Source organism: Octopus bimaculoides, chromosome 3, assembly GCF_001194135.2.
Source record: "Octopus bimaculoides isolate UCB-OBI-ISO-001 chromosome 3, ASM119413v2, whole genome shotgun sequence".
NCBI classification, from domain to species: domain Eukaryota; kingdom Metazoa; phylum Mollusca; class Cephalopoda; order Octopoda; family Octopodidae; genus Octopus; species Octopus bimaculoides.
In genome coordinates, this window is record NC_068983.1 from 22,057,005 (window position 1) to 22,062,711 (window position 5,707).

At 38.4% G+C, this 5,707-nt stretch overlaps 1 non-coding gene across 1 annotated transcript; it reads left to right on the forward strand.

The window, feature by feature from the left end:
* Window positions 1-697: 697 nt before the first annotated feature.
* Window positions 698-891, forward strand: LOC128247432 (U2 spliceosomal RNA). The gene has a single exon (XR_008263819.1). It is a non-coding gene; the product is annotated as a U2 spliceosomal RNA (small nuclear RNA).
* Window positions 892-5,707: the final 4,816 nt, after the last annotated feature.

Here is a 5,707-nt window from a genome sequence, read left to right on the forward strand (position 1 = left end):
CTTTCTCAAACTAATAACGCCATAATCAGATCGCATGCCGTATTTCTCAATTTTGAACTCTGACACTGTTCAAGCAACTTTCAACTACCAAACAACAATATATGCTTATTACCAGCGTCAATGAATTTCATAACTTCATCTCAGTCATTTTACACTCCTCTACAAGTCTGAAAAGAACCTTTACTTATTATTCAGTCCCCATAGTAATCCAAATACAATATCATACTTTAGCACAATCTGTGTAGCTTCGCATGAAATGCTTTACTCTCAGTCAATTGGCATTATATTCCCATTTCAAAATATGCAGTGTGGCTACTTTACATTGCATTATTGCAGAGTCGATAAAAAAAATAATCAGTAAAATATGGGCAATATTCATAGAATGTTTGCTAATTTTCCGAAAATAAATATTTTTCTACAAGTGATAAATTAACCACTCAATATTTGTCATAACTATCAGAAAAAAAAAATGACAGAGAGAGAACAGCTCATAAATATAGCAAAGCTTCTACCTCTTCAGTGGGCATCTACAAAATAAACGTATGAAAGCAGATTATTAATTATAGATCAAAGGAAAATATTTCTGATTTTACAACCGTTGAACTTAATTAATTTCAGGTATTTTTTTCTCGAAACACACGTCATTCAGCCTCCAGTTGCTTATCACATCTTATATCGGCCATGTAACACTCGTTTTATCGCTTCTCGGCCTTTTGGCTAAGATCAAAGTGTAGTATATGATATTATCAGATTAATATTTGATGTGTTCCTAATATTGGAACATCGATATTAAACTGTTTTTCTATTACTGGCGAAGGTGTTGGAGCTTGCTCTCCCTTTTCTACGTGTGGACATGTTATTGCAGTAAGGATAGGATTTAACCCACCTCCGCAACGGAAATATATACAGAAAACAAAATTAGAAGGAATATTTTTCCAAATCTTGTCAAACTAATAACCACTCATTCGAATCCCAAACAATAATTCTCAAACATCATCTATGTTTCCTTAAACTTTCACCTGCGACAAACAATTTTCCCCAATCAAACACTACAGATATATATCATCAGCATCAACAAACCAGACTATTTCATCTCAACCAGCCAACTACTATTATTTTACACACCTCTGCCCTCGATTCAACAAAGCCAAAATATATATATTTATATTTTACTCAAATATATCTACTAATTTTTTCAGTTCTCATAACCACTTGAACACTATTTATCATTAGCAGGATAGTTGTAGGTTTTCCCCCAAGTGTCTTGCACCCATTAGTCAACTCTCTTCACCCTTTCAAAACACACAGGGTGACCACTTTTCATTTTATCAATGCGGTGTTTGTAATAAAATAAATCAGTGAAATAAATCGTTTTTAATGGATTGAACTCGAAGTAGATAAAACTACAAATAAAACTATGTAAATATTAGGTTTAAACACCCCAGGCAGCCTTCGACTTTTTCTATCCAAAAGAGGTTTTGACGCAATATTTACACGTCATTGTCTATTGTTTTATTTACTTGCAGTTCAATCGTTAAAAACTATTTCACGTTTTCTCGAAGTTTGTAAATTCTTTTGACGTAAATAAGTCAGTAATATGAATAACATTCATAGAATTGTGTAAATTCCCATAAATTATACCTTTTTTAAGTACTAAATGTAATACTCGAAATTTGTCATGACTAATTTTTTAGATTATTTACGGCAGCTCGTAAATGTCAGTGATTCTCTAAGACTGTATATCTTGAATTTCACAGAAAATTTCAAACTTTCATTGCAATATATATAATTGCTCGGAAATGTATTCATCGATAGACATCTACAATACAAAGGCAGGAAAACATTAGATCTGTGCATATATATTTCCTATGAAGTTAATTCCCCATTCCACATCCATGCACCTTATTAATAGTAGATAACATCCACAAAACAAATAGCATTCATTTCACAACTACATCTCTCTATCATTCTTCTGATGGAGGAATAGCACCCGGAACCGCAAAACTCTTTCGCTTCTTTCTAAACGTTAAACTAATATAATGTTTCTTAAAACTTGTTTCTCCTGTATTCTACACACACATACATATATATATACACACACATATAAATAAATGTACAAAAATATATACATATATATGCATATGTATATATATATATATGTGTGTGTGTGTGGTGCATGTGGTGTGTATGCGTGTGGTGTGTGTGCGTCCACTTAAAAATGTATGTTGTTTTAGAACACAGAATACTGCGTTGGTGACCATGAGAGAACATCTCATATTGACTTGTGGCGCATATAAACACTCTTGATTATGTTCCGTTAACGATTTACACAAAATTGCTTTTATGCATCACAAGTCCATATCAGACACATACACACACACACGCATACACACACACACACATACACACACATGCACATGTACACGCACGCACGCACACACATACGCATACACACACACATACACACACACACATACGCACGCACATGTACACGCACACACGCGCGCGCACTCCATAGATATCAAAATCCTGGGAACTTTCACAGAAACAGTGATGTTGACAGGCTCTACCTAAGAAGAAATGAAGGTGGTAGAGGCCTGAGATCAGTGCAGATGGCCTTCGAATGCCGTATGGTATCACTCAGGCAGCACCTGCTGAACAACAACAGCAAAAATAAATATATAAATGCAGTGCTGAAAAGTGAAGTGAGCAACAATGTACGATTTGGCAGTGAGCTCCTGAAGAAACACTCTCTACCTGATGATCTGATTTTTTATTACCTATGCGGGCTAACATAGAGGGGAAAATACAATGTGATTGGGGTCACATACAATCGAATGATATAAAATGTTCATGTACAATGAAATCGAATGAATTACAACACAATAAATTACAAGCAATAAATTACAAACAATAAATCCCAAACAATAAATCACAAACCACAAACAATAAATCACACGATGAGGTGTTCAAAACAGGTATGCTCCGAGCCCTGTCTTTAGCACCGACTTACTGGTAGTCACTCAATCGTGCTCACGCAGGGCCTTTCACCCCCAACATGCGTACTACACGCGTCCATCGTTTTTTTAAATTCACTCTCTGACAAACACCTCATTTCCAGCCCCACCTTCATTTTCAAGGGAAAAGTGAACATTTTCACGAGGTCGAGGCTGGAGACGCAGGTATATGTTACGATACCTTTCATTCTCGACTTCCAAATCACTTCTCTCGCAATTGCTACTACTACGAGAAAACAATTCTTACCTTCTTTCGTCAAGAAATCCGGCGGGTTAATTTTTACAATTGACTCAGACGATAGCTGTATTCTTCTTCCATCAGACAATAGTTGTTCCGCATAAACCCATATTTCTGAAATACCCGGACACTGAACAATAGCGTGCAGGACGGTTTCCACGCCCTGCCCGCATCTTGGACAGGCCGTCGGCCCAGGGTGGCCGTGTCTCATGGCTTTATCCCGAACGAGTAGGGCTCTGCGGTAACACTGCCAGGCCAAAGACTTTTGGAAGTTATCCAGTGTCTTCGGCCCGAACGTTCTTCGGAACAGGCTGTCCAGCTGGTTATCATCGAGACCCAGCGTCCTTCCCAGGGCATCGTCATTTCCAGCCTCTTCCTGATGATCTATACAGCCCCAAAACAGCTGGGTTCTCTTACCTCAGAGAAGACCTGGGGGGGCGGAAGCATTCAGCATACAAAAAAAAAAGACAATGCATGGGGAAGTTTCCCGGAAGCTCGAAGAAGACAGTAGAATTGACACAAAGCGCTGCCTCTCTTGGAACAAGACCACTACATCACATTACACTTTAAAGGCTATGCGTTTTCAATCCAGGAACAGGATATTGTCACAAAGTACCTGGTGAACAAGAGAGACAGTGACGCTCTTGTAGTCCCAATGTGCAACCGCATGTGTATGCTATGTCATGTTTCTGTGGAAGACATCACGCATGTGATTAGCAACTGTCCTAAAATGTCATCACGGTACTACCTCCCTATGCGGCACGATGTTGTCGATAAAACAATTTACAATGCCACCCGCAAAGAAGACTGTCCTCAAATAAACTTAGAAAATCCCTCTGCTATGGAACACATATATAAACACCAACTCAAAGAATACTGGTGGAATATTCCCATCAAAATTTCTGTTAAATGTAAACATAACAGGCCGGATATTGTTGTTTGGGACAGTCGGGCAAAGGTATATACCATCATAGAGGTCAGCTGCCCTGGAGATGTAAATATCTCTTTGAAAATCAAAGAAAAAGAGGATATCTATGGACAACTCCTTCGAAACCTTCAGCTTCTATGTCCAGACTATGAATTCATATTCATACCAATAATAATTGGAGCACTAGGTTTTGTTAGTAAATGCTTAAAGGAGAATCTGGATGAACTGGGATTTTTAGAAAGAGAAACTGACTGGCTCTGTGCATGGAACAGTAAAAATGTGCAAGATTTTTCTCAAGTTCTAAACGGGAATTTGTCCGTTAACTACATCCCAAAGAGGGATCCTTGTATCTTTGTTGGAAACCGGCTTCCTCCTCAGTGGAAGATTTATAATTAAGAAATAGAAGAGACATACATACATAACTATTCTTTGGGGAAAACCACTGGATGATAATGTCTTATCCTATTCGATTGTCCCAGATTTCAAACAGGACGAGAAATCGTTGCCAATGAATCTACCTCTCATCTCAAATTATTTGAGAGAGTGGTGAAATCTCGAGTAACTCACTTTCGCGAAAGTAACAACCTGCATATTCTCTACCAGCTGGAATCTGCAATGGCAGAGACTGCCTGTCACAACTCCTGCTTCACTTTAATGGCATGCTAAAGGCTCTGGGAGAGGTCTCCAGGTTCCAGTGCAGATGTCATATACCTAGACTTCAGCAAGGTTGACCACAGCATCCTATTAAAGAAACTATCCTACATTCGAGACCGAGGGAAACTTAAAGCGGATTGAACGTTTAATGATGAACAGAACCCAGCATGTAATGATCGATGATGTTCCATCAAACTCAGCAAGTTATCAGTGGAGTTCTACAAGGCACTGTATCAGGACTACTCCTTTACATTATTTACATCAATGATATCATGACTTCATCGAATACAGCAGCATTAGAATTTTTGCAGATGACTAAGCTTCTGAAGATCGTCGACAGGGTAGGAGATAGGGCAACTCTCCATTCGGATCTGCTCGGGCAATGCTGATGAAATATGTTCCACGTCATGCAGATGATGTAGCGTTCACGGCAGCGTTGGAGAGGATAAAGTTTGAGCTTTTCTAGTCGACGCCAATAATCAAGGCCTGTCATGCCATCTATCTTTTTTGTAATTGCCCTTTGAGCTGCTTTAATTTTCATGATACTTTGTTTCGTGTGGTTAGACCACAGTAAACAAACAGTATTCAAGGTGGGGTCGGGCAAAAGTGGAGAAGAGAAGGATAATGGTGTGGATATCTCTCGACTGGAAAGTTTTGAGAATCCGGGAACACATTTTGCGGGCCATGTCAACTTTGCTGTTTATATGAGCCGCCCAGCTTATGTTGTTGTCCACAAATGCTCCCAACTCTCTGATGTTGTTGGATGCCATGAGAGTTTCATCTGAAGGGAGGGAGTATGGGAGTTTCAGAGTATCTTCTTTTATACATACATACATATATATATATATATATATATATATATATATATAT